Source organism: Dermacentor variabilis, chromosome 4 (genome assembly GCF_050947875.1).
Source record: "Dermacentor variabilis isolate Ectoservices chromosome 4, ASM5094787v1, whole genome shotgun sequence".
NCBI lineage: Eukaryota > Metazoa > Arthropoda > Arachnida > Ixodida > Ixodidae > Dermacentor > Dermacentor variabilis.
The window spans coordinates 21,369,196-21,384,187 of record NC_134571.1 but is presented as its reverse complement, the minus strand read 5'-3'; the positions used below and the strand labels follow the sequence as shown (position 1 = coordinate 21,384,187).

The 14,992-nt window shown below is 42.4% G+C and overlaps 1 protein-coding gene across 8 annotated transcripts in view; it reads right to left on the bottom strand.

Moving 5' to 3' along the window:
* Positions 1-14,992, bottom strand: part of Ac13E (Adenylyl cyclase 13E) — a 143,539-nt gene that overhangs the window by 40,095 nt on the left and 88,452 nt on the right. For 3 of the 8 annotated variants that reach the window (XM_075688326.1, XM_075688333.1, XM_075688330.1), the window contains exons 2-3: positions 3,591-3,669; positions 2,859-2,929 (exon numbers count right to left, since the gene is read on the bottom strand). The gene's annotated coding sequence lies outside the window, so the exon portion shown is untranslated. The other 5 variants (XM_075688328.1, XM_075688329.1, XM_075688327.1 and 2 more) reach the window with 5 other exon arrangements.

Below are 14,992 nucleotides of genomic sequence, written 5' to 3'. Positions count from 1 at the left end.
AGACCAATGGATAGCCAAGGAAAGAAATCAGGTGAAGGCAGCAAGGACGTATGTGATGATATTGGAAATTCAGTGGTATGGGTGGCTGGCGATTTGTGCATTACAAGGATATTAGAAAGGTTAGAGAGGCCTCTATCCTGCTTTTGGCTTAATTATACCACCTACATAATTGCCTTGTGTTACAGTACTAAAAAATAACATGACACACTACAAAAAGGAAATGTCAGTCATCAAGAACTGGATATTCTGTGTCGGAAATTTTTGAAACTTGGGAGATCTAAACCTACTCTGAGAAATATTCGAGTTTCAGGTCCATACCTACTGATATAGTATAGAAAAATCTATGAGATGCAACAGATTAGTTTACAGCACTGGGCACTCTTTAGCGTGTACTGAAATTCCAACCCAAAGCAGTTTTTCAATGTCATCTAAGCACATACCTCATATCTGCTGCAAAATCAGCCCATGAGACCGCACAAGCTCTCGAACAACACCCCAGTTGCCATACCATCATGGCAGATGTCATATTCCTCAATATAATACCAGTTAGTAAGTTTATTTCAGCTGCAATAGCATTCTTGTAGAGCATGTGCCTTCCAGCCCTTGCATTAAAGGGCTCTGGTGATGCACTAGTACTACTGTCACTGACATGTTTTACGTCATCCTTTGTAATGGAACATTTATGGTCACAGCACAATGTCACCAGTCATTGTCATTATTTTAATACTTGTATATTTTACATTCTTCACAGCAATTAGAATTCAGGCCTCTTTTCCACCCTGTTACATCTACCACTTGCAATTAATTTTTTCCACTGACATCTCATCACCATTTGCATAGCCCGCTTTGGCTATAATTTTGCCCTTGCATTAATGAACTCCATTAATCAATCATGAATAAGTCTATTTTAGGCATTTTGTGAGAAGACAATGTATTCATATTATCTGCAAATCTGGGAGAACTTTTACATTTTGACTACGTAGTATATACTGTATACAACATTGACTGAACGGTTACCAAAGTGAGCCAAAGCTAAAAACTAGTAGAATTACACTTCTTTTTCATGTCTGTCACCAAAAGCTCTAGACAGAATTATTTCTGCAGATTGACAACAATACAGAATGCATTACATTTTGCACACAGATGGAACTTCACAAGGTTACTTGCACAGCCAACCCCATCAGAATCCCACTGTTGTTCCGTTTTCATTTCTATGCAGTCAATATGGCACAATTAAGACATAAACAATTACAGAATAATTTAGAAACTTGAGGGTGGCAACAATAATACCTGGACAACTGAAATAAATTCAGCTGATAACAGCTGCTTCACCCAGCACTTCTTTCTAACAGTTCCTGTAGGAGCCCTGACCACTTAAGCATGCAGATTAGTTGAAGCTTACTTATTATTAAACCAAACGATACATAACTATGCTGGTATACGAGCTAAAGGAAGAAGTGCCACAGCAAAACTGTCTTGGGAACCTCTTATTGGTAAGACATTAGTTGATTACAAGGCATGCAAGTATAAAAGCAGTATGCATGCAAGTGATTAAACTGGCACAGTGTAAACAAGCAATATAAAAAGTAGCACAGTGAAAACACAGGTTCAAACCGCTCAGTAAGAGATATACATGCATCAGGAAAAGTAAAACACAGCACAAAAAAAAAAACAGTGGTACGAAAGCAAAGGAGCATACATAACCACCAAAATGGCAATAAATAAATAAATAAATAAATAAAATGCCGAAAGCTACAGTTTAATAAGGGCTTAGCATAAAAGGAAATTACTATTTCAAAGCAGAGCAATGATGCTACTATATCACAAAGGAAGACTGACAAACAGTATAAAAGAAAATATATTATACACATAGTGCTTAAAACAGATGGTCTCTTATGACATTTGCTCTAGAAATATCTGTCTAAGATTGCTCTTATAATACCATCAGTTTATGTGAATGCAACGCAGTGAAGCTTCCGCAAAAGTATGCTAGGGTGCTTTTCTGCACGAATAAATGGTGCTGCAGACATGCCTGCTACAGGGTAAACGAGATATTCTGCTGTCAACAATGAGAATTTTCAAATATATCTGTACAATCCGAACAAATTATCAGTGTGTTGAGCAAGTTTGTACTGAGTAAATGATAATATTTAAGAGTGAGTCAACAAAAAATGTGCAACTATTCCTTCCGAATACACTCCTATGAATTGAAAGTTCCAAAGACAACTGAATAAAAAAATATCATGCTCACCAATTTTCACATGTTCTTTATCATGTGCAACCAAGCAAGTTACACTGAAGAAAAAAAAAGACGGTGTTTTGCTAATCGCAATATCGAATTCATTGTCTCCTCATATTCAATGTACAGCCTTCATTCATCAAGACTGGCTATCAGTTTGTGCATGTCTCACCTACCTAGAAATACTTTTCAAAGTCAAAAGACAAACAGTTTATCAAAATCAGTGAGAGGAAGACCCCTGTTGCAAAGCTATGACCCAAATTATGTATTATGTGTATGCAGATTGTGATATAACACATCCAATTCTCAGCCTTTGCTATTGTGACCAATCAAATGTGCCAAGCCACTACTTTATCTTGTTCCTAAGCACTCCATACATACATGTAATACCTTCTTCAAGTCATTTATCTGCTTTCATTTAATTCATATTACAATGCCCTAGTCATGAAAAGAATGTGTTAGAGGGATGTGCTGAGGCACACAAGTAATTTTATTTTAATGACTGCACTTAGCTAATGAAAGAGGACTAACTTAAAGGAGGACCAGAAACATGACCTACAATTACAATTACACACTGAAAATGTTAAGTGTATGCAGTGACAAGCTGTGCTGTACTCACAGAACGAAAGGTGCCATTATAGGACTAATGTGCATGCTTCCACTTCCATTACTGCCTCCAGTTGGTAACTTCTGGAAAATAAAATTATCATAACTTTGGCTAGTACACTCAGATCAGAATCTATGTGACCTTTATTGGCCAGATTCGAAACAACATAACTCTACATATGGAGTGTCCTAATTTAAAATTTCGTTGTAGCATTTCATTCCATGAGTATAGTACCATCCCTACGTATTCAGGTAGTACATATTCTAATTGACAGCATTTGAATGTTGGCACGAGGTAAGGCCAGGAATGTCTGATATACAAAACAAAATTTAGAGAGTTGGTAAGGGCTGGCCAGAAGGATATTGTGCCATTCTTGTTTAAGAATTTTTGCATTATATGTGCATATGACGTCCATGTAGCAGCAACGAACCATAAGGAGACATCAGGGATGCAATCTATTAATAACTAGCTAATATTTACTTGCCCTACAATACACGCTTTCATTATCATTGCAATACATTACATATACTTTCAAACAGTACACATCCTTCCAACATATTTTGCACTTTTGCTTATAGCCTGTTGTGGTCTCATAACACAAAGTAATAACTTCACAAATTAGCTCTACATAGAGGCACATGGCTCAAAAAACAGACTATGAAAGTGAAACAGTTGCATAGAAACTATGCCTTTGTGGGACATTTCAGGCAAAGAGTAAACAAACAAAATACAACCTATACTTACAGACAATGTGGTAGCGTTAAGGACATGGCGAGTGGGGCAAGGTGCTTCTTCAACCAAAGGTGTGATCAATTGTAGTTTCCTGCAGGCAAGGATTTACATAACGAAAGTGACTGAATGCACTGCAAAAGCATCACAGCTGCGACAATGTGCAGAAGCCTTGTTCCTTCCAAGCAAGTGGTCTTTAAGACCTCGATTTGCATTCAAAAACACTCCACTCCATCGCACAAATGAAAAAAATTCTGCAAGAAATTTGAAAAGGGGCAAACATACGCCACTGCACTGAATGCTGTAAGAGTTAATTTTCTGACATGAATTAATAATGTGGCTAAAGCATTCATGACCAATTTAAGTTCAAACATGCACATTTTTCATGACTACCCACTGGTTATAAGGTCATACTAGTGCCTACAACAGTATTGCACATATTTCTGATTTACGAAGCCCAATTTTGGAGCTGCATCCTTCGTGACCCTATAAGTGCCTGTTTTTACATTGAAAGACTGCTAGCAAGCAAGTACCTCATCTCATCTCAATGTGTGTTCCATTATCAGCCATTCTTGCTGTCAATTTAGACAAAATGACTGCGACTGTGCTGCAGCAACTCACTCCACATTTGAGAATAATCTTAATTTTGCTTCAAACTGTTCTTACATGAGCCATGCCTTTCACAATGTCGCAACATTTGGCTATATATAACTTGTTCTTGTGCTAGTTAGTTGAAACTTGGAGAAGACGTCGCAGTGCAAATAAAAATGAATACAAAGGACACAAAACCAAACACTACTGACGCTACACTCATAATTAATTTATTACAGTTGCCTAGAAAACCAGAAGAAACATACAATAATAAGCACATGGGCACAGGATTGCCATGACAAAGAAAACAAGTAAAAAATTGTGTATCGTTTCCAGACACACAAAATTAGCGCTGACGCATTCTGTGCCTCTTTTCCCGACATGGAAGGCTTCCAAAAGTGCATGTGCAGTAGTTTCTCTGCTTCTGCTCGAAACCTTAATCTTGCAATACCGAGGTTCACACTTGCAAGCCATGTGATGTACACGCAGATGCATATTGCCTTTATTCTTCAGTGAATGATTGTGCTTCAGTGCTTGGTAGTTAACGCACCACCCACTTTGACCTATTTAGGCCTTCCCACATAACAATGGTAACAGGTAAACCACACCAGCCACTAATTTCACATATGGCCTGGCGTGCTTCTACGGATATCCACGCTTCCTGATTCTGCATAAAATGCCGGGGCATAGGCCAGTGAGTTTACGCGGTAGCGAAAGAAACCTCTGGTATGCCATACCCTACTAAGTCTTGTGTTCTGTTTTTATTTGTGCTACGATGCCTTTGCCATTTGTATAATTAAATAACAAATTACCATCATAAAGAAACTGCCTGTGCTTCAGGACACCAAAAAAAAAGAATGAGTGCTAATAAAATTAATCCCTACATAATTAATGCTCCACAATTAGAACTGCCATGAAGTCTGCCCTTGGGCTACCCACTGATTAGTGCCAAGTTATAAAACTAGCGCACTACAGTCCATTATGCTTAATATATATCGTCTGAGAGCATCATATTTTGTTTACAAATGAAAATAGAAAATACGCAGTAATATCTTTTCGTTACAACAGTGAAGCAAGATATTAACCATTCTTGTTCTTATTAAGCATTCATTAATGCAAGGAAATTCAACACATTTCTGGCCCTGCAGTTCTTATGGGGAATAAAAATGCTGGCTGTTTTTTTTTTCATTCCACGTCAAACTAATTTGTTATAGCAAGTTTCAATGTTCACTTTTTTCGAATATATATTTCCTTTCTGACACACACAGCAATCCATACAATGCATATTTTATTTATATATATATATATATATATACATATATATCTATGCACACACACACACAAAGATTCTAAAATTATATATAGCTAAGTGAACTTTTGTGCACATATAACAAAAATCAAGTGCAGCTTGATTTACTCAAGCAGGACTTGAGTAAATTGAAGTAAATCTGCTGCAAAGTGATTTTGAGATTAAGAACAAATAAAACATGGGTAAATTTTAAAAATCTGAATGAACAATATCTTATGTGTATATTCTAGAAAGTTGAACAATAAAAAAAGGTACTGGTTTGCTTTAAAACTCGAGGTATTCTACAATAAAATATGAAGAAAAAGGTTAGATTTTATGTGATTACAGTTTCCTATTGCAAGAAAATGTTATGGTGAGTGGCCCATCTAATATGCCCAATGCAATTTACACAATGTCAGAAAGTGGCCCAGGAGTGCAGTGAAAGGTAATCATAATGTAAGTTGTGAGCAATATGAGAGGGAACACTGAATTATTTAAATAATGATTAATCCTGATTTGTGAATTTTAATCTGACGGGTTGATGTGGAACAGATAGCTTTCCGGCTGAACATTTAGTGCCATCGAACACTTGTATGCATGGCACCTGCATTAGCCACTACGGCGTCTTGAAGGCAGTTTCTGTGTACAACACAGGTACGTCAATGCAACAAACACAAAGACATGACTGCGAACAAAATGGCAGCAATTAAGTAAACGTGGCAGTTTGGAGTCCTAACCGAAAGTGACACAAATAGAAGTTTGAAAAAATTCTGATATTAGCCATGCGTTTTATATGTTCCAGGTGTCATAAGACAGACACTGTAACACAGAAATTAATGTTCTGTTGTTTAGATCTATTGGAAATATGCAGAAGGAAATATAGAATAAATACCCTGTTTCGATATTGATAAACACAGTATCTATGTGCCCCAGGAAAACGGAATAGGCGAATAAATCATGATTTCAGCCATATTCATTTTAATTTCTGGCAATATAATACCTGCAGTGACACATTTGGATTGTCACTTTCCATATATGCATGAACCACTTACTTGCCCAGGTCTGTTGTTTCTTCTGATGATGTCTGCACTTTTGATCACTCTGTAGACATGTATTATCATGAATGTGATGGCTAGTTCTTGTTTTTATTTTTTTAATGCTTGACTGTTTTGTATAGATCAGCGTTTCTTTAGCTGTGCATTTTGGTTATTATATTGTCTTCCCTGTAAAAACCCCAAGTAGGGGGTTGACAGTATTCAACAAATAAATAAATAAATAAATAAAAATAATGCGAAGTTACAGTTACAGCTATAACAGAAAAATTAGGCATACAGCTTCTTCTTAAACCTAAGTTTAATGGGAGTTGAATATAAATTTCCCCCTAGATTTCGTAGAGCGACTTATGTGATACTTCAAATATTTACACTATTTCTACAAAGCCTACATGAGTATGCATTGGAGGTATACAGTGTAAAAAAGAAAGCAGCTATACTTGCATAGGTATGTTGCACCATTGTACCATTGTAGCACTGTACCAGTGCTGTACATGTGCATCTTTTATTGTCACTGATCTTCTGAATTGTCTAACACAGGCTGTTCAAATGTCACAATAGTTCTCGGACTTGGCAACCAGTTATTCCCAGGGCATGTAATTTGTAGGTGTGAATGGATGTCAATATATTCAACGGTGTTGATGTTCCTACTGCACACTGGAATGTGCATCCACAGAAGTATAACGAATGCTCCAAACAATGTTCCACCAAAGTTTTGATGTAATATTTGGATCAAATGTGTTACATCAAACCGTTGTTTTAAATATGAATGTTTAAAATTGTGGCCCATTGCAGGATATCAGACTAAACTTTTGTACATTATATAACACATGAATAAACTGACTTAATGTCAATGACCCGACATACTGAATGAAAACCCAAAGTTTTTTTTTTTTTTTCATACGCGGAAGAATGCTGAATAAAGATTTGATTTGATTTGAGATACGGCTATACGAGCCACCATATAGCCGGGTCCTCTCTCCTCCCTTACTTTCTGCCGCTACTTTTTTTTTTTTTTTTCGGCTATCGTCTTGCGTTCTCAAGTACGGAAAAAGGGTCGGAGTTCGAATTAACACTTGAGCTTCGAGTACCGTATCGGTACATGCGTCAAGGAAAGCACCCGGCTGATCTATCATGGTGCGTTTTTTTTTTTATATATCATCATTGTTCTACGGCCGCAAAAGGCCGCCCTTATCAACATCTTCGTCATACATACTTCTCGCACGCACAAGAATGTCGGTACAGCAATATCTCGACCACTCGAAATAAAAACGCTACAATGAGGGCCAAGCTAGATTTTGGCTAAATCACAAGAACTCAAACGACCAAATTAATTAATTAATTAATGAAAACGGTCAGGCAGCGGGGAATCTAGCTGCTCCCGGGAGTTATAGAACTAAAATAAAGTCGGAACAAAGTGAAACAATTAATAATAGTTAAAAAAAAAACAACTTTGCGTAGTCTCGTTACAGTGAACTAGAAGTCTCGTAGCTTATATCAAAACTTGTAAATAAAGGGCACCGAAATAAATACTTATATATACACACAGCGATCACGACCACCGGAAATCATTTGACGGAAGGTATCGAGCCATACTCCACACCACAGCCCGCGACTTTACGAAACCAATTAATTTCGAACCTCTATTTGCTACTGCCGGTATTCACGAGCCACAAGACATCCAGGTATACACGAACAAGTAGCGAATTGATAAATGACATACCGTTTTTCTTCTTTTCAAGGGTGTGATCGAAGCGCTCGAGCAGGATTTCGCAGGTTTAGCGAAATCTAGGTAGGGCGCACACGGACGAACTGCGGGAGCCGCGCAAAGCTGTCCCCGCGGCTCTTCAACGAAAGCGAACCGAGCGCATAGCTTTCTCCGGCAAGTGGGCCATTGCCGTTTCTATAAGCTGCACCGATGCACCAGTGAATAGCGGCTGCTCTCTGCAAGAATATAGACTCTCTCGCCTCTTACCTGCGCAAAGTTTCCTTTTTTTTTTTCTTTGCGGTGAATCAGACGCCGACGGCCTCCAGCGCCTACCGCAGCTTTCACACCCATTGGTGCGCCCACCCGCGCACCACCGCGACAGCCGACAGCCGTTCTGCAGCATGGGGGAAAAAGCGCGCTGACGCGGCTACGCCGCTCGCACACCGGATGGCGCTGCCTGCGCTAGCGAGCCTACGAGCGATGTTAGCGTTACTTGTGTTCGTTATTTCCTCCTGCCATCTCCTGCGAACGGTTGGAAGGCAAGGAAAACACGGCAGACTCGCTGTCAGCTGCACACTTTTTGTGCATTTGCTGCGTTGATGACTTGTTTCGTTTATTTTCTGCTCGACGATAGCTAAAGGATTGACGAGCTGTATCGAGTTACTAGCGGCTCGACGCGATATTTTTGTCGGGAGCCGACAGCGACGTGTCTTAGCACCCGTTCCTTCTTCCTGGCAGTACGGTACACAGAAGGCTTTAATTGCGCTCCTGCTCAGCGGTAGGCTTCAGAACCAGTGTCCTAAAGTTCGGAAGCGCTTGCAATTCAACTGACCCTAAAGTAGATGGAGAAAGACGACAACAGAAAATTTTGGAGCCTTACAATTGATTGTTTTACAGCGAAGCTGTATACTTCTACCGGGCAAGGAAATTTTCGTGTCGTAAGCAAAAAACTCCCCATACGTGGGCCGACCCGGAGACAGTGAAATGCCGGGTCAACCCGCGGCGGAGGTGAAGCAGGCGTTAAGGACTCCCCATACGAGAGCCGATCCAGAAAATAGTGCCCGACCAGCGGCGGAGATGAAGCAGGCGTAAAGCACTCCCCATACGTGGAACGATCCCGAAGATGGTGCAGTGACGGGTCGACCCGCGGCGGAGGTGCACTTCGCCATGAAAGGGTCCACATACACAGCTTCGCTGGTCATCCTTCTTCACAGAGTGGAAGGGCACTGAGTTTTTCCTCTTTTCTTTTTTTCTTTTTTTTTTTTTGCGTACCCTCTCGCGTGAACGCAAACATCGCAACTGAGAAATTCCCATTTGAGATTTGCGCGCCACTAACGCTTAGAGAGAGAGAGAAATCCCTACAAGTAAAATACATCCAATTATCTATCCAACTCGACAGGTTATAAGTGTGTTATTTATTTATTTATTTATTTATTTTGTTAATGCTCCTTACCATGCACGGACCCTCACGTCAACTTACATATGAAATTAAATGAAAATAAATGAAAAAGTTCCTCACGCCCTGCTTAATCCATAGAGCCATGCTTGTGATGCATCCTACCCGGTCTTCTTCGGCTTCAGCGACTGTTGGAAAAACTTTGCTAGCTAGTCGCGCTGCCGACTCTGTTGGAAAAGGGAATTTTCATCCATGGACAGTGCTGACTACGTATTGACCGAAGTGGAATTTCGAGTAAATCGCCTGTGAAAGGTACGCGTCGACGTCAAACGACGTTATATTATGCATGCGTGGTATCAGTTAAATTGATTTAACTGCATGATAACACACATATATAATAAAACGTAATAACGTAATATACATAATCTGAACTACTTTGAATGAAGGGCATCCCTAACGATGATCAGTGTTAGGGATACCTTTCATTCAAAGAAGTTCATATGCGGCGGTACAAACTTGTTAAAATCGGGGCGAAGCGTAATAAGCATGTGGACAAGAACATTGCCAAACTCTCGACAGACAACCACGCTTTATGAAGCGCCAGTCGAACACCACAGGATCTTGATTCTTTTGTTTGTTACGGCTTTTGACAGGACTTAGTGCTTTTGTTTGTGAAGTTCGCGCGATAACCGGGACCTTAGACTGCTCGCGTGGAAGGTCATCGAACTAAACACGAAACGAATTTAAACAGCTAGTATACACGTGAAAAGGCGTGACGGAAGTTATAGCGTCGCTCGGCGATTTTTATGGATACGTTTTGTTCGTGGCTTACCTTCTCTTTCACTTCGGCAACCTTCCCCCCCCCCCCCCCAAAAAAAAAAAAAACGCTGCAATTGCATTTTAAAAGTCAGTGCTTTACCGTTTGTCCTACCCACTATATACGCCGACTTCGACTGTGAGCGCCGCGCACCTGTCTGGCATAAATTCCCTAGATATATATTATATCTAGGGAACTTGCAATGCCCCGAAGCCGTAGGCTTCCGATACCCTCGCATATTCATTATGCGTATAGGTGTTTTTCTGCGCTGCCGCATGCAACTTTATACCTGAGCGCGTTTGCGTGTCGTACAATGAGCGGAAGGACGTGGCGACAATGCGCGCACGCCACCCAAGCGCTGTCGTATTTGCGCGCCAAGACTGTGAACCACGTTGCTGGTCTTTCACAAGAACAAGCAAGGGGAACAGTGCGAAGACGTAAAGAAAAAAATAAATACGTACGTGAGCACTGCTCTGATTGTAAACGTAACAGCTGCACATAACCTACAAAGTAATAATAATAATATTTGGGGTTTTACGTGCCAAAACCACTTTCTGATTATGAGGCACGCCGTAGTGGATGACTCCGGAAATTTTGACCACCTGGGGTTCTTTAACGTGCACCTAAAAGTAAAACGTGCACCTACAAAGTAAAAAAAGCACGCAAATACACTGAGCTATATCTAAGTTGGTCGGGCTCATCAAGGCAATCTATTTTGACAGCGCATGATAACATCGACAAGGACGAGTCGCTGACGTATACATATGTCTTCACTGATCGTCATGTCTACGTTCGTATGATGCATGCTCCAAGAATCTCACCTGCGAGCTGTTCGCGCCTTCTTGAAACACGCATTGTTGTGAAACAATAGCTATTGTCAAAAGTAGCTGCCATCTATCACGATTAACCGTCCGTTCATTTTATTGCATGCCTTCATACGCCGTTTAATTGTCCGCCGGTAACATTCTGTGTTCCGCTCGTGCATCATTCTATTAGCCGATCTTTATTCACGGCGAGGAGGATTACACATATATGTGTGACGAGCACACTGCCTAACAGTGTGCTCGCCAATACTGTGAGATACTTATGGCTCCCGTACACATTAACTCTAGCCAGTACAAGCAGTCAGCGACCTCTCGCAATACTTTTGCAGAATCGGTGGCTTTTCTTTTGTGCTAGGGACGACGTTCTAACAAGAGGGTTCCGGGTGAATTTTTCATTTCGGCATCAAATTTATTTCGGCGTTGTGCTTCCAAGCCCAAGGGTGCGGGATCGAATACCGGCCTAGGCGGCCGCGTTTCGATGGGGATGAAATGCAAAAAGCGCCCGTGTACCGTGCATTGGGTGCGCGTCAGGTGGTCAAAATTATTCCGGAGTCCCTCACTATGCAGCGTGCCTCATAATGAAATCGTAGTTCTGGCACGCAAAGCACCAGAATATAATTTTAAAATTTATTTAGACAGAAAGATTAAAAAGAGTAAGGGGACTGGGCTGCACCTGAATGGGCATTCAAAGGCGCACAGGCCGTTCGTTCTCAAAGAGCACAAAAGTTGCCCACTGGGCCGAATGATCGCGGTGGAGACCAACAGCCTCTGCACAGAGTAGACGATCGTCTATACCGTATAGTCGCCACAGTGATTGGACATTGATTGTCTTGCATGGTAAATAAAATCGAGGACTAGTGGCACAAAAAAGTGGTTCCCGTTCACTGCGCGGCGGGGGGCACCGCACACGGCGTTGTCAGCCATTCCGATTAGTGCTAAGTATAAGCTCTAGCGAAGGCAACGTATCACAACCGATAGCCCGACGAGAGAGCGCGTGCCAAATGACGAAGCAACGTCACAGCGGAATCGGGCGGGGCGCAGCGATTTTCATGTGGTGTTTGAGAAGCCTTGTACACGTCATCGTGTCCAGTGATCGCGCAACGGCCGGTGTTAGGACACAGGGTAGCGTATATCCCACCGCTGTCCTACAGTTGTTATTCGGTGTCTGAGCGGCCATTACGTTTCCGTGGCTGGTGATATGCCAGGTGCCGCGCGATCGAGAGGTCCGGGACGACGTCTGAGAGATATGAGAAAGGGGTTTATTTGCAAATTTACATGACGAGCGTTTACATGTACTAGCACGAGTACCAGTACGAACATGAGCACGAGTCGGAGCACCCTAGGACTAGGAGCACCAGTACGAGTCGGAACACACTCTCCAACCCCCCCCCCCCCCTCAAGCAACATTCAAGATCCACTTTTTATGCACTTCTTGCACTTTTTCTCGTCGGGAAAATGCATTGTTCCGCAACATTCAAGATCCACTTTTTATACACTTCTTGCACTTTCTCGCATCGGAAAAATTCATTGTTCCGCGATATTCAAGATTCACTTTTTATTTTTATGCACTTCTTGCACTTTCTCTCGTCGGGAAAATTCATTGTTCTTCTTCTAGGCCAAGCGATGCATTTCAATTTTTTGTGCAAGTAATGTCCGCCTTTTAGAGTAGACCAGCTCATGGACTAGAATTGTGCTGTCTGCCACAGGCAACTTTTTCTTTTTTTAATTCTTAAGTGTTCGCTGAAAGACCCGGTGTATACCGTACATACTCGTGAAAGGGCCGCACCTCCAACATGGCAGCCCAAAATGTGGGGGGGGAAATTTCCAACGAAGAAGCTGTCGCGTTCGGTGCTCCGATGCCGCGCGAGCGCGCCGGCGAATTTTCGCGCGCTGCGTAGTCCCCCCGTGCCGCTGCTAGGTCGCTGCAGCCAGGGTGTGCACGAGATGCGGGGTGCGCACAAGTCGCCGGCTGCGCCAGCACCATTTCGATTGGAAGGTTCAGTCTCGTGCAAGGGCTGCACCACGTCACAAGTGTGAAAAAATTCGGTCCTTACACGGGTCTATACGGTAGCACACAGTTGCTAGACCCCAAGTTTATCGAGCTCAATAGCGCCCCATAAGATGCGGTCGACTGTTTTATTGTTCTCTTTTTGTTCTCTTCTTTCCTTCGTTATTTCTTCCTATGACTTCGAATATGTCCTACTGGTAAGGGGGAAGTGCCTAATGGTGGTCGAAGTTCATTGCTGTGTTTCCATATGGCCTCAAAAAGAAAAGAAAAAAGGTTGACAGCAACCCACAGAGACCACGACGCTGGAGAACTATATGGTGCAACTATGGGGTGGTTCTGCTCTAAAATTAGCGCCCGCTTCGTCCGAAATGAAAACTTAAGCACGGGCTTTAACCGCTGCAAATAAAAATATAAAATGAAGAACTAGTGATGTCATCCTAAACACTTGCCGTGGTTGCTTAGTAGCTTTGGCATTGCGCTGCTAAGCACGAGTTCGCGTGATCAAATTCCGGCCTCGGCGGCCGTGTACCGTGCATTGGGTGCGCACTATAGAACACCAGGTGGTCTAAGTTAATCCGGAGCCCCTCACCACAACGTACCTCACAGTAAGACCATGGTTATAACGGCTCGTTTGAGGACGGGACACAGAAATAATGCACAGAGGACGATCGCCGAACTTCTTTCTGTATTCTGTCCTCAAACGCGCCGTTACAACTATGTTCCATCAAACCAGTAACCAACCAGCCCATCTAAGTCTCAAAAGGTCGTTATTTTGGCACGTAAAACACAAGAATTGTTAATTTTTTTTATGCGAAAGCGTTCAATGGACGATTGAGCAAGCGAGCCGACGGCGTCTAGCCAAACGGCACTTTCCATTGTCTGCGACGCCACGTCACGAGTGCGTGAGGCGCGCTCGTTGGCTCGCGCTTGCTGTCTCGGCGGAGTGGGCGAGAGGGAACACCTGACTGTGCACGCCAGCTGTTGCGTGAGGGGAGAGGGCACCTGGCGACGCACGTCATCCTCGCTCTCAGTGGTGGTGGTGGTGATAACTTTATTGCACACAGGGGAGTTGCGGACGCAGGTCCTTGGGCCCCCGCACGGCCCCACTGCACTCAAACGTTCATGTCCCGGAGGCTCATGACGCTGGCAGCCCGGCCTGTGGCTCTGTGTTATCCTCGCTTCCCTTGCCTGCGGAAGCTCTTGCCTGCGTTCTAACCCATCTAACTGCGCCTAAGCACTTCCCAAATCATAAGAAGTGCTTAGGTGCCCTCGGGGGTTGTTTCTTCTTCTTCTTTTTTAGTGTAATTCGAAACAGAGGGACGAATATTCCGGAGGTCATTGGGCCTTGCGAAGAATTGAGCTCGTCGCCGGTGTAGGCGGAATACACGTCACGGTATTTTATCGCTACATTTAATCCACATCGGTTGTAACGCGCCAGCATTTATATATATATGTGTTACGGTGTATCAGAGCGACGACCTGTGCGTCAGTCTGCGCCTGCGGGTTATTTTTTTAATAAGAACACATGGATTACCATGTACTAAAAAGCCGGGGCGCTAACAGGAACCAACTGTATGCTACACAGAAATGGGGGAGGGAGGGAGGTTGAGAAAGCAGTCGTGCAAACGTTACCGGTGCAATGCTCGAAAAACCAATAAGCAATATTTAGCTAGAAGGTCGTAACGTTTGCGCAAACAAGATGCTGTGAATTCTTATCACTAAATGCAAACAGT